Source organism: Martes martes, assembly GCF_963455335.1.
Source record: "Martes martes genome assembly, chromosome: 5".
In the NCBI taxonomy this organism is placed as follows: domain Eukaryota; kingdom Metazoa; phylum Chordata; class Mammalia; order Carnivora; family Mustelidae; genus Martes; species Martes martes.
The window spans coordinates 9,757,871-9,780,128 of NC_137892.1; positions in this window are offsets into that span (position 1 = coordinate 9,757,871).

The window sequence follows — 22,258 nt, forward strand, 5'->3', positions numbered from 1 at the left end:
AAAATGAAGAATATGCCAGGAGGTAGCCCCAAAATATATAACCTCCAGAAAAACTAAATGCAGAGTTGAGGATGTGGATTTGATTGAGAACCAGCTGCACCAATATGTTCCAAAAATTTTATCTTTTTATATTTTATTTTTTGGAAATTGTAATATATGAGTTTTTCTTACATTATATTTTATATTTTTAGAGATTTTCATTTTTTCCTCAAGTTTTTATTTAAATTTCACTCAGTTAGCATACAGTGTGATATTAGTTTCAGGTGTTCCAAAAATTTTAAATTGCAGTGTATATAATAATCTCTAGTAAACTTCCTGGAGGTTTCCATATATGAAAAAGGCTCTTTGTCTCTCTTTCATACACTCATACCTCTCTCCTTTGCACTTCTCTTCATGTGTAATGTCTCTTTGCCTCTCATTCAATCCAACTCAGTGTATGCCTCCTTGAGGAAGTTAAGAGAAGTAAGAGCATTTTTGGAATGCCTGCGGTGTGTACTAGCCACATTGGCAGGTGCCTTCCCAAAGCCTCTACTGCTCCTCCCAGAACCGCCACGGAGGTGTTCATCACAGATGTCTGGCAGGGGGAATGGGTTGGAGGCTTAGAGAGGCTAGGTGGGTCCACACTGATCAGCTCCCAGACCTTTGTCCTTTCCACATTATGGCACATCCTGTGCCTGTTACCATCTTTGGGACAGATGGTGATTTCAGGATAAGTGCTTGGTTTCCGGTTATCACTAAAGCCTCCAAATCTTCTGTCTGCATTTAATAGTTTCTTCTAATAAATCACAACCACAAGAAACAAAGTAAATGTAAATTGAAGCCAGAAACAAAGGAGATGAAGTCCTTTTTATTTCAATATTTTTTCTGGAGATTAGGAGCACATTTTTCTACATATGTCTTGAGGGTCTGATACTGTGTTGTACAAATGTCCAAAAGTCAGTCAGTCTATAAGGGGCAATCATATAAAATGTATTCATGTGTTTGAAGTTAAATTTTATGATATACCATAATATGATGATCTCTCCTTAGTTTATAACTAGGGTGACATACTGTTGGAAGGCATTTGGAAGTAACAAACTAAAGGCTGATATTGTCCTTTCCTTATAGGAACAATAGCTATCAGGAAATCACACTGAATTTTATTGAGGGTCTATCAATAGGTAACATGAAAATAAGTATTTCTTTCTAATTCTATCATCTTAGTGGGGGAAATCTGGGAAATATATCAAATAATTTAACAGGTAATTCATTGTTTTCATCTATGTAGAAAACAAAGAATATAAAATTAACCTCTAAGTTTGTTTTCTCTAGATTGTCCTCCTATCTGGACTTAAAGAAGTTTTATATCACATTTTTCTGGTTAAATTTCCCCTGTTTCACTTTCCTTTTAATTGATTTTGATACCTGATTTACATAAAAATCTTATTTGTGCTATAGAACTACCAATTATCTGTGTATGACAGAAGTTAGTAAAATTAAATAAATAAGGGTAGTAGATTAGAAATGCCATGTATTTGATGATTTGCTGTCAGTTATAAATCTGTATGTCTGGGAACAACCTTGGAATGAAAAATGTGGTTGTATTAGTAGTAGTAGTAGCCACTCATGTCCTCCAAGGAGTTATAAGCAAGCAGTTTGCAATCCAGATTCCAGCTTGCCCTCTACAGGGCAAATTATCTCTAAGGCCCAATTTTTTTTCTTTTTTTGTAGTAAAATGGAGGATAGTTTATTCATTTGTGGGAATGAAAAATGAATACACACACACACACACGTGTATGTGTATGCATGTGTGTGTGTGTGTGTGTGTGTGTGTAGTGTGTATAGTGCTTAGGAGAGTGTGTCATACTCCCTCAGTATCTCAGAACTGTCACTGACATGGCCTTCTCTGGTATCCCTGTGGCCAGTCCTTTGTAAACCCTGTTTTCTCTTCTGTGTTTTGTTTATTGCTTTTGCCCATTTTCATCATTGTCACTTTATCATAGCTTGCCTGGACCATGGTGATTGCCATAATGGCCCATCCTGTCTCTTCAGTCCCCCAACTCCTTTCACCCACTGCCGCTTCCTGACAGTGCATGGGAGAAGAATGAGGCACAAACAAGCCAGCTGCAAGAGAAAGGGAGCAGGGGACAAATACCCAACTTTTGTAGCAACATGGACAGGACTGGAAGAGATTATGCTGAGTGAAATAAGTCAAACAGAGAAAGTCAAGTATCATATGGTTTCACTTATTGGTGGAGCATAACAAATAATATAGAGGACAAGGGTAGATGGAGAGGAGAAGGGAGTTGAGGGAAATTGGAAGGGGACGTGAACCATGAGAGACTGTGGACTCTGAAAAACAACCTGAGGGTTTTGAAGGGGCGGGGGGTGGGAGGGTGGGGGAACCAGGTGGTGGGTATTAGGGAGGGCACAGATTGCATGGAGCACTGGGTGTGGTGAAAAAACAATGAATACTGTTACGCTGAAAATAAATAAAAAATTTAATAAAAAAAAAAAAAAAGAAAAGACTTGCCCCGAGCAACTCCTCAGTCCCGCTTTTATTAGTTAGAAACAGTAATCAACAGAAGAGCTGAGGAAGGCCCAACATTAGTCACAGGCCTTGTAGATAAACAAGAAGGAGGGCAAAATATGTCTGGACAAGCAGTATAAAGTTTATAGTTGAACAAGCACATTCAAAGGACTTATGTAACTAGCCACAGGCACTCTCGGGGTTGGGGGGGCAGATAATGGAAAAATGAAGCAGGCGGCACTCTGCCCTGAGCCAGCCGGGCATGCCCCGCTGCTGAGCTTCAAGGCCATATATCGTCCTCTCCCCCAGAGGCCAGTTGCCAGTATGTGTTTTTCTTAAGACTATATCTAAACGTTCTTGGCAACTAGCAAAATTTCCCATGGGTTATATTTTAAGTAATACATCGTTCTGAGGGACAGTTGCAACCCACATTGCTGTTAGGTTACCATTTGTAATGTACAAACACAGTAATACCTTCATCCTGGTCAGATTCTTCCTAATACTGCTTTTCGTTTGTTTATTTGTTTGTTTGTTTTTGGCCTGTTAAGTTCAGATGTAGCATCTCAGCATCAGTGGCCTTCCACAGTATAAACTTTCAGGCTCTTCCCTCCTGCTCTACTGTACATACCCTGTTATCTAATCAACTGAACTTCTTTCTATTCTTACTTATTCTTCTTTATTCCTTGAGTTCGCTCCCGTGGTTCTTTCTGCCTACAACAGCCATTCTTAAAATCCATCTCTCATGACCTCTTTCCACACTGGATCCCACAAATACCTGCAGCCTTCTGTCAACCTGCAAAACCTTTGACTTTCCTTCCCTTATCACATATACCATTTTTTTCTAGCACGTATTATTGTCAGTTATGTATCTTTTTCCTCCTATAATGTAATGTCTTTGTTGTATAAAGACTTACACTTACCATGAGTCCCTGGGAACACTCATTCAGGGCAGTACATATAGTAGGTAGCCAATAAATAAATTGTTTAATTGAATAGCTACATCTCAAAGCCCTCTCTTCCTATTATTAGTTCTGTGAGTTTCTATAAGTGTTCAAACTATAATACTAAAAAAAGTTTTAAAAAATGGTCATTCTCTAATACCATTTGACCCCTTCAGGAATCTATAGGGACAAAGATAAAAGATCAAAGTGCTGTGGGGAAGGAAGAGGTGGGAGTTATGTTGAATGAGCTTCTAGGGTGGGAGTATTTTTAAAATTAAATAATGTGGATTTTTATTTTCCAGCTGGATTATAATAGTTTTGAGGCTGTCTACAGTGGTCAATGTTTGTCTTAGGTTTATAGGTAACTATAGCAATTAATATCATAGTCTGGACTTCAAATTTACTTATCTCTCTCATTTGTTATTTTTCCTTCCAAATGAAGTTTCATTTTGTACCACCTATTTTTATAGACAACATGACAACATCTATGAACTTTCCATTTGTACTAGCAGTCAGGAGAATTAAGGCATAGAGGGATGGAAACTGTCTGTCTTCTGACCCCTTCGTTGAGTTTCTAGTGGATGTCTAGTTAAGTTGCAATCAAGTGATCTTATTCCTGAGAAGACTATCTGCAGCTATAGCATTAACACACAAAAAAAGCTGACTAGTGTTCAGGCCCTCTTGGCCTGTGGGTAATGTTTGGAGCAGAGTTGGTACATTCTCACAGCATTACTTGTCTGATGCTTCTCCTGGACCTAGAAATACATCAGTGTCTGCATCATGCTGTGTGCTGAGGGCAGTCATGCAGCACAATGAATGAGAAAACATTCTCCCCATTTTTAAATGCAGGCCTCCTCTTCCTTTCTTTCCCATGATCTTCTCCATCTCAACTAGGGAAAATGATACTAATTCAACAAAGCCCAATTATTTCTGCCATAACAATAAAGTTGTGTCATAAGTAATATAGTTATTATAAAGATATATTTAAATGAAGAAGACAGCTCATTTTGTATACATGTTTTATTCTTTCAGCTATAAAGATCAGATTATCAAAGAATATATGATAATCTTTTGAAGATGCATACTACCTCTTCCAGAGTGAGTTTGCATTTTCTTTGTTGTTGTTGTTGTTTGTTTGCTTGTTTTGTTTTTCTTTTGTTCCTGTTGTCGAAAGCATGGGGAAGGCATAAAATGATGTTTGGGGTTCCTTTAGTCAGTGTCTTTTAGATTGCTCGAGCCTATTTTAAAATATCAGTAGTGAGACTATAACTGGCTCCAATGTTGTGAGCTTTATAGTGTGAATAAGTAGGCATGATCCTGACTTCACTGTTTCAAAAGCAAATAAATCATTGTTTTCATCTCTGAATTCTTAAATTCATTAATTCACAGATATTTGTTGATTGTTTTCCACATACCAGGTACTATTATAGGAACTGGAGATAGAGTAGTAAACAAAACTAAGTCCCTACTGTCAGTTTGTCTGGGCTGCTATGACAAAGTATCAGGTACTAGGTGGCTCATAAACAACAGAAATGTATTTCTCACAGTTCTGGATGCCTGGAAGTCTGAGATTAAGGTGCCAGCAGATATGACATCTGCCAAGGACCCACTACCACTTTCTTTTGTATTGCATGATGGAAGGGGCAAAGGCCGTTCAATGGGCTCTCTTTTATGAACTATTTTTTTTGAACTTGTCCCATATTATTCTCATCACAAAGTGTGAACGTATATTTGTGTGCTTATTTTCATAGGGTATCTTTGCTGGAGCATAGTGAACTTTGTAGGGAATCTGTGTTTACCAGAGTATCCTCAGCCATCAGCCCAGCAATTGTCAGATAGTAAGTGTGCAATACTTACTTGTAGGGAGAAAAAAAGAATAATTCTACTATAATGGAATGAGTGATTGTTCAATCTAGGCTAAAGTGAAGTTGACTTTTTATTTTTTAAAGATATTTATTTATTTATTTATTTGAGAGAGAGAGAGAGAGAGAGATCACAATTAGGCAGAGAGGCAGGCAGAGGGAGAGGGGGAAGCAGGCCCCCACCGGGTAGAAGGCCCAATGCAGGACTCAATCCCAGGACCCTAAGATCAGGACCTGAGCTGAAGGCAAAGGCTTAACCCACTAAGCCACACAAGTTACCCCATGAAGATGACTTTAAAAACAAAACAAAACAAAATTTGGGCATGAAAAATAGCATGATCAATACATTGGTCCTTTTAAATGGCCTTTGAGGAATTTAACAATATGTAGTTTGGGAATGCTCTTAATTAAAAAAAAATGTATCATATCATTTGTGAGTCAGACACTTTATATATTTGTTGAGCACTGCTACTTCCTGGCTGTGTGAAGTTGAGCAAATAATTACCTTCCTGAATCTGCTTCCTGTTCTACATATTTATCTGCTTTGTTGTAAAGAGAAAGCCCTGAGGGGTCGGGGTGTGTGAATGTTAAAGCAAAGTTTATCAGGTTCAACTATTTAAGTATGCCGATCAGATTCCCTGGCAGCCATTGATTTGATTTTTACTATATCTTTAAAAATAATTTCTAAGCTGTCTTTAAGATATTCTATACTTCATATTTCCACTAATTAAAATGGGCTATCTTTGAAGTAGTTTAAATTTTAATGTACAATAGTATATCATATGCATTTGTTTCATTAACCAATACTTGTATTGAGGACAATGCATTCAATTCAGTTCTTAAATCTAGAAGTTTCAACTCACCTGTAAAAGAACTAATAATGGATCAAGAGATTTTCTCTGCTGTCATACAAAATCCCTTTTTTTTCTTTAATTAAAATTTTTATTTATTTTCAGCGTAACAGTATTCATTGTTTTTTCACCACACCCAGTGCTCCATGCAATCTGTGCCCTCCCTAATACCCACCACCTGGTTCCCCCACCCTCCCACCCCGCCCCTTCATAACCCTCAGGTTGATTTTCAGAGTACGTAGACTCTAATGGTTTACCTCCCCTTCCAATTTCCCTCAACTCCCTTCTCCTCTCCATATCTCCATGTCCTCCGTGTTATTTGTTATGCTCCACAAATAAGTGAAACCATATGATACTTGACTCTCTCTGTTTGACTTATTTCACTCAGCATAATCTCTTCCAGTCCTTGGAAGAGATGCTACATGTTGCTACAAAAGTTGGGTATTCGTCCTTTCTGATTCGTCCTTTCTGATGCTACAAAAGTTGGGTATTCGTCTTTTCTGATGGAGGCATAATACTCCATAGTGTATATGGACCACATCTTCCTTATCCATTCATCCGTTGAAGGGCATCTTGGTTCTTTCCACAGTTTGGCGACCATGGCCATGGCTGCTATAAACATTGGGGTACAGATGGCCCTTCTTTTCACTACATCTGTATCTTTGGGGTAAATACCCAGCAGTGCAATTGCAGGGTCATAGGGAAGCTCTATTTTTAATTTCCTGAGGAATCTCCACACTGTTCTCCAAAGTGGCTGCACCAGTTTGCATTCCCACCAACAGTGGAAGAGGGTTCCCCTTTCTCCACATCCTCTCCAACACACGTTGTTTCCTGTCTTGCTAATTTTGGCCATTCTAACTGGTGTAAGGTGGTCTCTCAATGTGGTTTTGATTTGAATCTCCCTGATAGCTAGTGATGATGAAGAATTTTTCATGTGTCTGGTAGCCATTTGTATGTCTTCATTGGAGAAATGTCTGTTCATATCTTCTGCCCATTTTTTAATATGATTATCTGTTTTGTGTGTGTTGAGTTTGAGGAGTTCTTTATGGATCCTGGATATCAACCTTTTGTCTGTACTGTCATTTGCAAATATCTTCTCCCATTCCGTGGGTTGCCTCTTTGTTTTGTTGACTGTTTCTTTTGCTGTGCAGAAGCTTTTGATCTTAATGAAGTCCCAAAAGTTCATTTTCGCTTTTGTTTCCTTTGCCTTTGGAGACATATCTTGAAAGAAGTTGCTGTGGCTGATATCAAAGAGGTTACTGCCTATGTTCTACTCGAGGATTCTGATGGATTCCTGTCTCACGTTGAGGTCTTTTATCCATTTCGAACTTATCTTTGTGTACAGTGTAAGAGAATGGTTGAGCTTCATTCTTCTACATATGGCTGTCCAGTTTTCCCAGCACCATTTATTGAAGAGACTGTCTTTTTTCCACTGGATATTTTTTCCTGTTTTGTCAAAGATTATTTGACCATAGAGTTGAGGGTCCATATATGGGCTCTCTACTCTGTCCACTGGTCCATGTGTCTGTTCTTATGCCAGTACCATGCTGTCTTGGTGATCACAGCTTTGGAGTAAAGCTTGAAATCAGGTAACGTGGTGCCACCAGTTTTATTTTTGTTTTCCAACATTTCCTTAGCAATTCGGGGTCTCTTCTGATTCCATACAAATTTTAGCATTACTTGCTCCAGCTCTTTGAAAAATACCGGTGGAATTTTGATTGGAATGGCATTAAAAGTATAGATTAGTCTGGGCAGTATACACATTTTAATGATGTTTATTCTTCCGATCCAAGAGCATGGAATGGTCTTCCATCTTTTTGTGTCTTCTTCAATTTCTTTTAGGAGTGTTCTGTAGTTCCTCGAGTACAGATCTTTAACCTCTTTGGTTAGGTTAATTCCGAGGTATCTTATGGTTCTTGGTGCTATGGTAAATGGAATCGATTCTCTAATTTGCCTTTCTGTATTTTCATTATTAGTGTATAAGAAAGCCACTGATTTCTGGACATTGACTTTGTATCCTGCCACATTACTCAATTGCTGTATGAGTTCTAGTAGTTTGGGGGTGGAGTCTTTCGGGTTTTCCATATAAAGAATCATGTCATCTGCGAAGAGAGAGAGTTTGACTTCTTCCTCGCCAATTTGGATACCTTTTATTTCTCTTTGTTGTCTGATTGCTGTTGCTAGGACTTCTAATACTACGTTGAACAAGAGTGGTGAGAGTGGACATCCTTGTCGTGTTCCTGATCTCAACGGGAAGGCTGCAAGCTTTTTCCCGTTGAGGATGATATTTGCTGTGGGTCTTTCATAGACAGATTTGATGAAGTTCAGGAATGTTCCCTCTATCCCTATACTTTGAAGCATTTTAATCAGGAACGGATGCTGGATTTTGTCAAAAGCTTTTTCTGCATCAATTGAGAGGATCATGTGGTTCTTCTCTCTTCTCTTATTGATTTGTTCTACCACATTGATTGATTTGCGAATGCTGAACCATCCTTGTAACCCAGGGATGAATCCCACCTGGTCATGGTGGATAATCCTTTTAATGTGCTGTTGGATCCTGTTTGCTAGGATCTTGTTGAGAATCTTAGCATCCATATTCATCAGTGATAGCGGTATGAAATTCTCCTTTTTGGTAGGGTCTTTGACTGGTTTGGGGATCAGGGTAATGTTGGCTTCATAAAAAGAGTCTGGACGTTTTCCTTCTGCTTCAATTTTTTGAAACAGCTTCAGGAGAATAGGTATTATTTCTTCTTTGAAAGTTTGATAGAATTCCCCAGGGAAGCCATCAGGTCCTGGGCTCTTGTTTTTTGGGAGGTTTTTGATCACGGCTTCAATCTCGTTACTAGATATCGGTCTATTCAGATTGTCAATTTCTTCCTGGTTCAATTTTGGAAGTTTATAGTTTTCCAGGAATGCATCCATTTCATGTAGGTTGCTTAGCTCATTGGCATATAACTGTTGATAATAACTTCTGATGATTGTTTCTACTTCCTTGGTGTTAGTTGTGATCTCTCCCTTTTCATTCATAATTTTATTAATTTGGGCTTTCTCTCTTTTCTTTTGGATTAGTGTGGCCAATGGTTTATCGATCTTATTGATTCTTTCAAAAAACCAGCTTCTAGTTTCATTGATACGTTCTACTGTATCTCTGGTTTCTACCTCATTGATCTCTGCTCTAATCTTTTTTTTTTAATTAATTTTTTTATTTATTTTCAGCGTAACAATATTCATTGTTTTTTCACCACACCCAGTGCTCCATGCAATCTGTGCCCTCCCTAATACCCACCACCTGGTTCCCCCACCCTCCCACCCCGCCCCTTCAAAACCCTCAGGTTGTTTTTCAGAGTCCATAGTCTCTCATGGTTCACCTCCCCTTCCAATTTCCCTCAACTCCCTTCTCCTCTCCATCTACCCTTGTCCTCTATATTATTTGTTATGCTCCACCAATAAGTGAAACCATATGATACTTGACTTTCTCTGTTTGACTTATTTCACTCAGCATAATCTCTTCCAGTCCTGTCCATGTTGCTACAAAAGTTGGGTATTCGTCCTTTCTGATGGAGGCATAATACTCCATAGTGTATATGGACCACATCTTCCTTATCCATTCATCCGTTGAAGGGCATCTTGGTTCTTTCCACAGTTTGGCGACCGTGGCCATTGCTGCTATAAACATTGGGGTACAGATGGCCCTTCTTTTCACTACATCTGTATCTTTGGGGTAAATACCCAGCAGTGCAATTGCAGGGTCATAGGGAAGCTCTATTTTTAATTTCCTGAGGAATCTCCACACTGTTCTCCAAAGTGGCTGCACCAGTTTGCATTCCCACCAACAGTGGAAGAGGGTTCCCCTTTCTCCACATCCTCTCCAACACACGTTGTTTCCTGTCTTGCTAATTTTGGCCATTCTAACTGGTGTAAGGTGGTATCTCAATGTGGTATTGATTTGAATCTCCCTGATGGCTAGTGATGATGAACATTTTTTCATGTGTCTGGTAGCCATTTGTATGTCTTCATTGGAGAAGTGTCTGTTCATATCTTCTGCCCATTTTTTAATATGATTATCTGTTTTGTGTGTGTTGAGTTTGAGGAGTTCTTTATGGATCCTGGATATCAACCTTTTGTCTGTACTGTCATTTGCAAATATCTTCTCCCATTCCGTGGGTTGCCTCTTTGTTTTGATGACTGTTTCTTTTGCTATGCAGAAGCTTTTGATCTTGATGAAGTCCCAAAAGTTCATCTTTGCCTTTGTTTCCTTTGCCTTTGGAGACATATCTTGAAAGAAGTTGCTGTGGCTGATATCAAAGAGGTTACTCCCTATGTTCTCCTCGAGGATTCTGATGGATTCCTGTCTCACGTTGAGGTCTTTTATCCATTTCGAGTTTATCTTTGTGTACAGTGTAAGATATTTATTTCCCTTCTTATGTGTGGAGTTGGTTTGATTTGTTGTTGATTCTCCAGTTCTTTAAGGTGTAGAGACAGCTGGTGTATTCTGGATTTTTCAATTTTTTGAGGGAGGCTTGGATGGCTATGTATTTCCCCCTTAGGACCGCCTTTGCTGTATCCCATAGGTTTTGGAGTGAAATGTCTTCATTCTCATTGGTTTCCATAAATTGTTTAAGTTCTTCTTTGATTCCCTGGTTGTTCCAAGCATTCTTAAGCAAGGTGGTCTTTAGCTTCCAGGTGTTTGAGTTCCTTCTGAACTTTTCCTTGTGATTGAGCTCCAGTTTCAAAGCATTGTGATCTGAGAATATGCAGAGAATAATCTCAGTCTTTTGGTATCGGTTGAGCCCTGATTGGTGACCCAGTATGTGGTCTATTCTGGAGAAGGTTCCATGTGCACTTGAGAAGAATGAGTATTCTGTTGTTTGAGAGTGGAATGTTCTGTATATATCTATGAGGTCCATCTGGTCCAATGTGTCATTCAATGCTCTTATTTCTTTATTGATTTTCTGCTTCGATGATCTGTCTACTTCTGAGAGAGGCGTATTAAGATCTCCTACTGTTTATGTATTCATATCAATATGACTCTTTATTTTGATTAATAGTTTTCTTATGTAATTGACTGCTCCCATATTGGGGGCGTAGATATTTACACTTGTTAGATCATCTGGTGGATAGTCCCTTTAAGAATTATGTAGTGCCCTTCTGTATCTCTGACAACCATCTTTAGTTTAAAATCTAATTTATCTGATATGAGAATCGCTACCCCGGCCTTCTTTTGAGGCCCATTGGCAAGAAAGATGCTTCTCCATCCCTTCACTTTGAGTCTGGGTGTTTCTTTAGGTTCAAAATGGGTGTCTTGTAGACAACATATGGATGGGTCCTGTCGATTTATCCAATCTGCAACCCTTGTCCTTTGATGGGCGCATTTAGGCCATTCACATGGAGAGTGATTATTGAGAGATACGTTTTTATTGACATTGTGTTATCTTTGAAGTCTTTCTTTCTGTCGATTGTCTCTATAGTTCTGTTCAGTGCTATTCTTAGGATTTTTCCTCTTTTATAGATCCCCACTTAATATTTCCTGCAGTGTCGGCTTGGTGGTTGCATAGTCTTTTAAGCCTTGCCGGTCTTGGAAACTCTTTATCTCTCCATCCATTTTGAATGTCAGTCTTGCTGGACAAATTATTCTTGGCTGCATGTTCTTCTAATTTCGTGCCCTGAATATATCTTGCCAGCCCTTTCTGGCTTGCCAGGTCTCTGTGGACAGGTCTGATGTTATTCTGATGGGCTTTCCACTTTACGTAAGGAGCTTCTTTGTCCTAGCGGCTTTCAAGAGATTGTATCTACAATTATGATTCCTCAATTTTACTATGAGGTGCCTGGATGTTTTTTCGGAATTTATAATCTTGGGGGGAGACCTTTCTGCTTCTAGTACATGAACACTTGTTCCATTCGCAAGATTGGGAAAATTTTCATGAAGAACTTGTTCCACTCTATCTTCTAGACTTCTTTCTTTCTCCTCCCCTTCAGGGATTCCAATAATTCTGACGTTGGAACGTTTCATGGCATCATTTATTTCCCTGATTCTGTTTTCGTGGCTTCTAAGCTGTTTGTTCCAGGCTTCCTCCTGATCCTTTCTCTCTATCTGTTTGTCCTCCAGATCACTAATTCTATCTTCTGTCTCAGCTACCCTAGCTTTTAGAGAATTTAGATTAGATTGGAACTCATTGAGAGCATTGTGAACCTCATCCCTGGTGGCCTTCAGCTCTGCCCTAACATTATGAACATAATCCCTGGTGGCTTTTAATTCTGCCTTAATCAATTCTGTTTGGTCAACCATGGCTTTCTCCAACCTATCTATTGCCTGGATAATTGTTAGCCTGAATTCTCTTTCCGACATATAGTCTATGTTGATAGCCGTTAGCTCTGTTGCGGAAGGCCCATCCTCTGTATTTTTCTTCTGTTGGGGATTCCTCCTCCTAGTCATTTTGGTGAGAGATGACTGGACAGATGTAGCTGGATGTATCGACCGTGGTGCAGTCAAGGTGCACCCTGGAACGCTTCTGAGCACTCAGGATTCCCCATGCAAATTTTAGAAAAAAGAAAAAAAAGAAAAAAGAGAGAGATAGAGAGAGAGAGACAGGAAAAGAAGGGAAGATAAAAGAGAAGGTTCAGCCCAATGGGCCCCAAGGTACGATTTATGACGTATAGAAACAAAAACAAATACAGACAAACAAAAAGACTGATAAAAGTATATGATGAGAGAAAATATATATAAGCAATAAAAGTAAGAACCTCGTCAAAAAGAACCCCAAGTATAAGATTTATATACTATCAGGACAAACATAAATACACAGAGAAACTTGCAGAAGAAAAAGATGGGAGCATGGTTATAGATTCTCAGTGTGGGCGAGGAAGGTTATTTTGATTTTTCCTGGATATTATCTTGATATCTTTGTTAAAGGACTCATCTTTCCTAAGATAAAAGGGGGATTAAAAATTGGTTTACCTATAGGGGTAGCATTGATTGGAGAAAGGGGGTTACCTTGAAGTATAACTCTATATGAATATTAGAAAATAAAAATAAAAACGGAATAAACTGGACTAAACTAAACTAAATTTTTTTTAAAAAATTAAAAAAATAGAAAAGCAAAAGAAAAACACATGTGTATGTATCAAAAAATTCAGGTTAGAAGTTTATAATGGAATTTGGTGTACTGGACATTTCACTGTGATGGTAAATATGTTAAAAAATTACCTATATAAAAAAAGAAAAAAAATGAACCAGCATAACGGGAATGAGTTAAAAATAAAAGTTGTATCTATGAAGTAGTGGTGGTTGTTCTCTTGTAGTCTTTTTTTTTTTTTCTTTCCTGATTTGTTTTCTGGGGGAGGGGGCTGCCACATGGGTTTTCAGTCAGTGATGTTCCCTGAGTTAAGTCCTCCAGCCCCCCTCAAGGGGATGGGCTCTGAGGAAAACAGTTTTTTCAGGCTTTTGTTCTCTGGAGGTTTTTATGTTTGTTCACTTCTTTTCTCTTGCCTTGACAGCTTTTGATGGTTTTTGGAGGTTTAGAGGAAAGCAAACTGCACCCCGACCTCCCTCTCAGAGAGAAGCCTCAGTCTGTTCCCCTGCAGGTGCTGCAGCCGCTGGGCCACTGGCAGAGCAGGTTCTGTGTCGCGGTCCCTGGGGACGTAGGATCTCCTGCTTGTATGCAAAACCACAGCAGCGGCGGCTGTCTGGGCAGCTCCAGGCCGCCAGAGAGGTTCCAAGCAGCGATCGCACACTGAGATTTTCCCGCTGGCCAGGGCTGGGACTGCCTGGTCTTTCCAGGTCTAAGGGTGCAGGGCTTGCACGCACCTCTCCCAGGGGAGGTTGTTCGGTGCGGGCGTCTCCAGCTCTAGCACAGTGCGGGTCCCAGAACACTGGGCTGGGCATTCGTGCACCTCTCTCAGGGGAGGGTGAGGCACGCACGCGTATCTCAGGCAAGGTGCACTTTCTGCTGTCTGGTGTGGCTCCCAGCCCCTCACGGGAGCTGGACTCCACTCGTTCTCGGGTGTGCTGGTGGCTCAGGGACCAAGACCCGGTTTCTCCACTGTACTCTCTGGCTCAGCGCCAGGGGAGGCTGTCCTGGGTCTGGGGACTTAAGCCCCTGTCCCTAGCTGCCCCGATTCCCACAATTTCTCCCCGCAATCCTTTGCTCTTTTGAGTGCTTTCAACCAGACTCCAAGTTAATGCTGGTCCCCAGACACAGGGCACTCTCGTATTGGGGTATTATTTTCCCCTCTGGTGAAAATAATACCCCAATATAATACCCCTCTGGTGGCTCCCTCCCCCTTTTGTTTATCTTCTGATATCATTCCGATGTTTGCACTCCACTTTACCTGCCCACTGGCATCTTCTGCCCCCCGTAGAGATCCAGACATCTATAATTCTGATCTCAGGATGATTTCATGGGTGATCGGAGTTCTTTGGTAGGTAATCAGCTCACTTTAGGGTACAGGTTGAAAAGGCGCCTCCTCCTACTTCCCCGCCATCTTGTCTCCTCCCCTGTGGTCCATTTTCTATGCATTTATCCATAAACTTAACTTCAGAGCTTCCAAAAGAGAACTGGACATCATTCACCAGGAAGTAAGTTATACGAGAAGTAGTATGTCTGCCTTATTTAACACATTATTTGCTAAATAAATCCAGGGCTTAGAACAGTAAGGAGCTGATATTTATTGTGTGAAAGAATGACTTTCACCTTTATGTCTCTCCTTACTTACTCATCTGGTAACATGTAACAGCCTATGTAAATAAAAACTAAAATTTCATCTTCCATGTTTAATTGTAAAACTCTCCAAAGCAGAACTTTAAAAAACATGAAACTTCACAGCAGAAGAATTAGAACGTATGCCACCCAAGGTTCTCTCTGGGATGTTATCAAATGCTTTGGCAGGAAAATCTTCAGCCACTAAAAACAAAATGTCATCCAGCAATGGAAAAATAACACAATATGACAAAAACTTCGTTGAAAAAAAGGGCATTGTTATGATGATTAATGAAAATATGGCTTTTTATCATAAGTACATGCAGTTTTGGAGAAAAGCATTCAGCATATATCACATGTTGAAAATAAAAGTTAATATGATTTGTTTGAAGAGTTCCAACTTTTGAGAGATAGTAAATGATACAGTACTTAGGAAATTGCTTTAAATATTTTTCCGATTGGCTAAGATTGTTCACAAATTGCTGCATCTTTTGGTGTTGAAGAAACAAATATGAATAACACAGGAATCTTGAATATAGGTAGAAATCCAACACCATTTTTATGCCCAAGATGGGGGGGAAGTATTCCCAATAGGAAAGACATTCCCACAAGTGTTTATAATGGTTGGTTAAAACAGCTGAGAATGTTATTATGTAGTCTTTACCATTAACCTTCATACGTATTTTATGAGGAAGGTAGAATCAAGGCATCTTTTCAAGAGATTTTCAAAAAGTCTTTAATCTTTCTCTTTCTCTCTTTTTGTCAAAAGTTAGATAATGCATGTGATTTTGTAGGGGGGATTCCATTAACTGAGATGTAATTCAAATGATGAAAACCTTCAAGCTATTAGTGTCTTTTGTGAAAAAACAAGGTATTCAAAGACATTAAAAGGACAATTGTTTACATATTCCTTCCCTTCCTACTCCTTGGATTCTTTCATGTCTTAATAGTTTTTTTTTTAAGATTATTTAAATATTGGAAGATGTATGATCCCCAAGCACTATCTACAAATTATTCATATTGCTCCCATTTATTATCAGTCTTAGTAGGAGCTATTGCCAAAGAAGAGATTGGTTATAAAAGTCTCAGAAGTGAGTCCATAAACACACACTATCAAAGATTATTTTCAGATTTTTTTTTTTTTACAAATAGTACTATTCACTCAGTTAAGAACAAATTAGAAATGAAGTCTGTAGTTAATCCCAGCCTTTTCAAAAAAGTATTCTTCATTGGTTGATCAGGCTTAAGTTGATTGTGGTGGGCCTGGAGACAAGAGGGTGGTACCCTGAAGTATCACTGTGTGTTTCAACATAAATAGGTCAGAAACTGGAACACGATTGGCAATGGAAAAAATAACACTTAGCATTCTACCAATGGAATAAATCCAACATAATTTTAGAACATTTTTTCCAATATGTCATCCAAACTTACTCTGTCCAGTATACTGATATGTAAGTATAAATAAAAGTGTAAGCATAAATGGGCATGTGAAATTTACTAACCTATTTTTTCATCTAATGTTATAGCCTAAATTGTTTTCCCTATTCTACATAGTCTTTAAGATCAAGACTTCAAGATCACTGGATTTTAACATACCTTTATAATGAGAGGAATGCTTATGATTATATAATTCTCCTAATGCAGGAGAATTTACTTTTTTATTGCTATTATAAATATTGTGACAATGAATAGCTTTGTTTTTGCATATGCAGAATACTGTCTGTTTTCCTTAGGATAGAGTTAGTTCCAGGAATGGATTATTGTCAATGACCTCCTCTATGGCTTTGATACATAATTCCAATTTATATTCCAAAAGAATTTTTTTCATTAGCCATACGAGAGTTAACACTTACTGGTTCTTGTGTGTCAGAAACTCTTATGAATAAACTTTTACATGAATTAGCTTTTTAAATTCTCACCATAGTCTTTAAGATATATGGTATTATTGCACTTATACAGAAAGAAATTCCAGAATTGACTTTGAAGAAATTGCACCCCAGAGATGTTAATTAGCTTGCCTAAGGATGCACAGTTAATAAGTGGCAGTAAGAACACCAGTTTCGTTGTCTTCCTTAATATTTGACAAGATATATCACAATTTATTTTTGCAAACATAATGGACAAAGTAATATCATTATGTAATTTAACTACCATTTATTTGATTAGTGACAACTCTTTCTTTCCAGTTCTATTTTCCTACTGCATTAGTTACTCATCTCATAGGAGTGTTGTGAGAAACAAAGTTAATTTATGTGAAGGACTAACCAGTGTCATTTGGTCATAGCTATCCAAAAGATGGTAGTTTTTATTGTTATTCTTAGCTAAGTTACTGGGAGAATTAAGATAAAAACCTGGAACCGTCTATCTAGTTCACTGTTTGTTTTTTTCTTTTATACCACTGTTTTTTTTTTTAAAGGAAATAAGTCTTAGTTCAGTATATTTATTTTATATATAATTGTTACTGAAAATAAGGTAAACTAACATATAACTAAATGTTAATCCTGGAATGGAATAGAATATTATAAACATTTTTTTTATCTGTCATCCCTGACAATAGAATATATTTTAGTGCACACAAATATATGTATGGTTATTTATATTGTACTAACATGTACTTATAAACAAGATGATATATATATTACATATAGTCTATAATTTTTCTGTGAAATTATATTTTGAATAATTTTCTTACTTGTGGATGTTGCAGAATATTTCTTTTTTCTAAAAATTATAAATATATTTCATAAGAGCCATATCAGCTTTCATTAGATTAGATATCATAATTTTTATCTTGTATTCTGGCAGACAAGGAACACCTACCAGCTCTGTTCTTCATTATTTGGTTTCACCCACATTATTTATGTAACTTTCAATCTGCAAGGTTTTTTAGAGACATATTTTAGGCCATTTGAAGGTGAGGGTAGTGAAAACTAGAAAATGAAATCTCCAAATCTGCTTCTCCCAGCATTAATAAGCTGAAAGATGTCAAAATATTCTTTGGAATTTAAAAAATTCATTCTTCTCAAGATATCTCTAGGAGGTGACATTTGCCACCTGGACAATGTAAGAATGACAATTTAGGTTTAAATACCTTGGATATAAATACCAATAAGTGGTGGAGACCATGGGAGAAATGTGTAGAGTTTAAACACACGGGGTTTAATAAAGTCTACATATGTTTTATTTCACGAGTTTAAGCACGGGAGCCTCAGCACTTGTGTGGTTGTGAAGGCAGAATTGTAGGCATGGTCTGGGAGCCCAAGGTGGGACCAAAATGCTTCAAGTGAAGTTAAGAAGGTATCAGTAGTCTGAGTCAACTGTGGAAGACAGATTCTGCAGCAGATCATAGAACGACAGGGGACTGTCGCCTGGCGTCCCTGGGCACTTCACAGATTTCGGTTTTAGTCCAGCCTCTGGCATTTAGAGGATGTATCACTTTGGCAGGTTTTAAGCCTCGGGTTTTGTATTTGCAGGAAAGGAGGTACCTTCCTCATGGGGCTGCAAGAAAATATCAAATTATGTAATTACCTTGTTCAGAGCAGATTCTAGTGCATTGTAAGAGCTCAAATATTGTTGTTCCTGTAGGCAGCAGAGCGCGGAGCCAGAGTGCCTAGATTCAAATCCCCACTCCGGAAGGGGTAGGTGTGAACCTTGAGCACAGCACATAACCTCTCTATGCTTCATTTTTCTCACCCGTGTATTGACAAAAATAATGATACCTCACATCACAGGGTCGGTATGAGGGTAAAATTCAATGAGTTACTGCACTTAAGTGTGCTTAGAAATGCCTGCCACTCGCCCAGTAAACACTAAATAAATGTTTGCTCTTAATGTTACTGTTTTAAATATTAGTCACTAGGATTTTAAAATAGCTTGCAGTGTTAACAATCTGTGAATAAACACTCTTTTACCTGGTTTATCATATTCCCTCTTCCCTCTCTTTCTCTGAGCGAGTAGAATGGTATTCATGACATTGCACCTGTAACTTTGGTCATTCCTATCCAATTATCTGCCAGCTTTTGACCAATCAGCTATGTGCAGACTTTAATATGGCATTTTATCCACATCTTCAGTATTTGGTAGCCTTGGTCTTGAGTTCCTTGTGCTTTTCAATGGATGGAAAAATGAGCCAGTTTTGGAAAGAGGACTGTGAAAATCCCACAGACTTTTGTGTATTCTTATTTTCTGTGTTAGACATTTCTACACACCATCTCACACAAAGTAGACTTTCACTATTTCTTGAAAGTAAAGATCTTTACAGAGCTTCCTTTAACTTCCTTTTTTTTTTTTTACCCCACCTGCTTTCTCTTCTTTTTCATCATTGAGTCCTCTCATCCACACACACACATACAAATACGAGACAGAAACTGAAAACCCGAGTGACTTCCATTTGATTTACTGATGCTAAGAGCTCACGAGCTGCTTTCCCGCATCAACATGCATGTATTCCTGCTCCCCCTCACCCTGACCTACTAGTTGTTGAGCCTTCCTCTTCCACTGGGGATATATATATATATATATATATATGTATATATATATACATATATATATACATATATATATATGTGTGTGTGTATGTGTGTGTGTGTGTGTGATTTCTCCTTCCACTGGGGGTGTGTGTGTGTGTGTGTGTGTGTGTATATATATATATATATATATATATATATATATGATTTCTTCTCTAACTCAGGTTCTTGTTATATACAGCTGTGTATTTGTTCATTGAAAATTCATACTTTTAAGTCCTTAAACACAAAGGGCATAACTTCAAAAGCTCTCATAGTTTCTAAGTGTGCTTTTGTGTGCACATGTGTATGTGTGATACCCATCGCCACATGTCTGCGTACATGCAACAGCATAAATGCAACTTTCTGGGCTTGTGTGAGGGTATGCATGATATATCTAGATGAGGGAAGCCACTGTAAAGATGAGGAAGCATGTGACTCAAGTGATGTCTGACTTGCTTTGTGAAGTTAGCACCCCACGCTGTTTTAGCTTTTTGACTGCATTCTCCAGGTCTTGGTACCCAGGAGTATGATTTGTCCCATTAAGAACTAGGCAGAAGGGTGTGTGACCTCTTCCCTCTGTTCCTATCGTGTTAAGAGACCGTTATTTTTCTGAATTATAGGTATACTTGAGGCCTTCACATAATTACTTTTTATCTTCCTGTCTCCTAAGCCACCTTATCAGTGTGGCTGGCTGTCGCTCTCTGCTGCCGTCGCTGCATCTTGCCTCCTTGTTTGACTGAGGCTCCTAATTGCACTGGCAGGAATATGCACAGCTTTAGCTAATTAATTGCTTCAACAGAGCAATTGCCTAGAGTGCACTCCTGGAAGAAGACATAGATTTATTAGGAAAGAGTTATGGATCATGATTCATAGCTCATATATGCATATGCACATTAGAACTAGAGCTGATATTTTATAAATAGTATGTTAATGACCTCTCAGCAATAACAGGTCCAAAGACGATTATAAATTTAAGAACCAGAAGCAGCAGGGCTTAATTGTGCAAATAAAATTATAACATATGATTTAGCCATATGTGTTTATATGTAAAAAGCTTGTTATTTAGAATGGGTTTCCTTTTGCTTCTGTAACTGCCTTAATAGGCAGGAAAGCATATAATCCTTTGAGTGCAGAGCATATTGTAAGGATCCTATCTCAAAACACACTGGTGCATCTTGAAAGTGTATTTCAACTGTGCTGCATTTTGTTTGTGTTAAAAGCGGCAAATACTCCAACTCCTAGCTTGAGAATATCTTAAATGCAAAATGCCCTTCATTTGTCAATCTAAGCCAGCTTTCTTAGGCCAGAAGAGAATATCCTCCCCTTGGCTGATGTGTGCAATGTGACAGAGGCATCTCATAATGGACCTATGTAAGCATAGCATGGTAGGTTTCTCCCTATATTCTTAATCTCTTTTCTTGTCAGCTACTCAGCTCCTTTCAGCCTCTTCCAAGTTCTCTCTGGAAGCTGAGGCAGATGGACAGAGCAGGTTGGACTTTAGTGAGACAGCTGGGCGTTCTTCCTAGAACAGACCCAGCATGGGTAATATTTCTGAATCACATAACTTTCTCATGCTCAACGGTCTCCAAGGAAAACATTGGTGTTGGTACCATGGTATCTCGCCACTTGTGAAGACCGTTCTCCTAATTCTGTCTGTATTTGTCTCCTTTTGTTCCTGCCTTCATTTGCACTCGACAGCCTTTTCCTTTTTTGACCACAGTCCATTATGAGAAACACTGATTGTCACTGTACTTCACTTTTCTGCTAGAAATAGAAGTCTAAGGATGAGATACATAATGACTTAATTATAATAAGAGTCTCTAAAATGAAACAACCTGAAAACACTTTGTACTGTACTGTATTTGTTGGAAATTCCTCCAAGGGAAGCTTTCATGCAGTTGTGTTTTTGAATAGCAAGGCTTTATCATCATTCTCAATTTCTCTGTGTGATACAGTAGGAAAGCATGGACTCTTGATTTCAAATCTCCCTTCTTCCAAATAGCTTCATTTCCTCCGTTTTTTAAACATATAACTTTATGTTAGTTTCAGGCATACAACATGATGATTTTATATATGTATATGTTGTGAAATGATTATGAAAATAAGTTAACATCCATGACCTCACATAGTTACAATATTTATTCTTGTGATAAGAACTTTCAAGTTGCACTTTCTGAACTTCTGATTGTACAGTACAGTGCCTGCTGTATATTACACCCACAGAACTCATGTGTCTCATAACTGGAAGTTTGTATCTTTTCACCACCTTTACCCCTTTCCCCTGCCCATCATTCATTGCTTCTGGCAACTGTCCATCTGTTCTGTTTCTAGGAATTTGGGTGGGGTTTTTTGTTTGTTTTTGTTTCTTTGTTTTCAGATTCCACATATGAGTGAGTTCATGCGTATTTCTTTCTTTGACTTACTTCACTTAGCAAAATGTCCTCAAGGCCCATCTATGTTGTTGGAAATGACAGAGTTTCCTTCTTTTATGTGGCTGACTACTATCCTATTGTATATCTGTGCACCCTGTTCTTTCCACTCATCTCTCGGTGGACACCTAGGTTTGTTTCCATGGCTTAGATATTGTAAATAATGCTACAGTGCACGTGGTGGGTGCAGCTATCTCCTTGAGAGAGTGATTTTGTTACCTTCAGCTATATACTGGGAAGTGGAATTGTTGGATCATATGGTAGTCCTATTTCTTAATTCTTGAGGAACCTTGATGCTGTTTTCTATATGCACCTTTTCTTGAAGATACAAGTTCCTCAGTTATAATCCAAATATAGTGATATCTACATCATAGAGCTAATGTGTAAATAAAATGCATCTATTTACCCATATATTTATTGGGTACCTGTTTCTGTGACAGGCTTCTAAGTTCCAAGGTAACA